The sequence below is a fragment of the Thermobia domestica genome, chromosome 4 (assembly GCF_964235325.1).
Source record: "Thermobia domestica chromosome 4, izTheDome1.hap1.1, whole genome shotgun sequence".
NCBI lineage: Eukaryota > Metazoa > Arthropoda > Insecta > Zygentoma > Lepismatidae > Thermobia > Thermobia domestica.
This window is the reverse complement of record NC_137457.1, coordinates 309488510-309490513: the sequence shown is the minus strand read 5'-3', so window position 1 is coordinate 309490513 and position 2004 is coordinate 309488510.

Here is a 2004-nt window from a genome sequence, read left to right as displayed (position 1 = left end):
ATTTAATTGATAGAACATATTGTAAGTAAATATACATTTATGCGTACTCTCCAAATATAATAAAGTGTTAATAAAGTAACATAGTACCGTTTAGAATATACATTTTAAAGAATCCTCTGTGGACAACAGTAATAATATGCTCTGATATAAAAATTAATTCAACTTTGAAATCATAATATAGTAATAGAAAGCAATTTTCTTTTTGATTGTACATAAATTCCCGGATAAATTCCCATTTTGGGAATCTTCCCGGGAATATTACCGAAAAATATTTTCCCGGGAATTTACCCATCACTCGTTACGTACTCGCTCCTTCCTTCCTTTAATCACAAAACTATACGTACTGCTCGTCTTTGTTTTTTGTCACTTCTTAGACGTTTGCTTCTCTTTGCAGTTTCGACAACACACGAATAAAGTTCATTTTTTGGTCCCAATTACTGCATGACCAAAATCCTTCATGACGTTCTCTCTGCTTCTTTTCACTTACAGTAGATAAATACTTGTTGTTGAAATTACACATACCCTTTATTTCTTTGGCTTGAACAACTAAATTATTGCCGCTGAATTCCCTAAACACGTTACACTTTAATCATACTTCTTTCTCCCACGTCCTACACTACTGTTCTGGATTTGCAACTTTTCTTCGTTTTCGAATTATTTATGTTTCGATATATACTTGTATTTCTGTACCAACTGTCGATACAATAGTTGATGATTTGCTTTCTTTACTAGGCTGAAATTCATATTGTGCTTGTTGTATGAAGCGTTCCTTCTGGTGGTGGTGAGTTTTACTATTACCGTCATAGTACAACCTTCTTCTAATCTTAGGCCTATAACTTACACTTTCATCGTAATCTGTGCTTGGTTCGGACGAAGGATTGAATGACGATTCGCAAACAACTAATGATTCTTCATCTGATGACTGAATATTTTGATATTTTCACTATTATCTTCTTGCAGCACCCTTTCGTTGTTATCAGATTTCGCTTAAACCATTTCAAGTATTTTATATCCACGAGTGAAACGGCTGGACATCTTGCACTGAGAACTGACTCGACTCGAATGTGCAAAAAGTTATCTCAGATATATTTGTGTATGAAAGTCCCATTTACAAATAACAGTTGCTTTAAAGCAGAAAGCAGTAACTCCTTTTCTCCTCTAAGTGCCTTCGGACTTATATTGTTTTTATCTCTTAAAGTATTCATAATACAACTACAAGCTTTCTAACAATAAAAGATATCAGAACATCTGTTTCAAATCAGACGATAACACATTTTCACAAAAAAAAAAAAAAAATGACTTACTCCCCTCTACCTTTAAGGTCCGGATATCATTTCCTACATGTCTTACAGGTAAGATGTTCTTCTTGTAGATGGCTCAATATGCGTTGCTGAATATAAACATCCAATAAATTCATCTTCACGCTTTTGACATATATTTTCTGCCTCACAAGCTTCTGGTAACACGTGACTTGGCAAGGTTAAATTTTGACTTAATCTCCTTTCAGACTTCTGGCTTGTCATTTTATCACCTACATGTACTAACATGTTTGCTGCCAGACGTGATTTTTGAATAAATTCTTACGAAAGGTACATGCAATATGGTAACATGTCTTCCATGTGAAATGTGAACTTCGGCTTAGTCTTTTCCAATTTTTTTGCCGGCATTTTACTTCTCACTAGTACGTATTAACAGGTGATGGCAAAATTGGTTTCCGACTAAATTTCCTTCCACACTCTTGGCAAATCTTGTGGGTCTTCCAGTATGAATTAACATGTGTGCAGCCAAAAATGATTTTTCAATAAAATATTTCCTATGATTAACATGTGTTTTCATTACCAAATGTAAATTTCTATAGACACTTTTCAACGTTTTTGGTTCATGTTTTCTTTACCTGCGTAAGTTAACATGTGTTCCCTAGAACTTTATTTTTTTCGTACTCTTGGCACGGTTATCATCGGTATGTATTAATGTGTTTCTAAGTGAAAACTTTCACTAAACCTC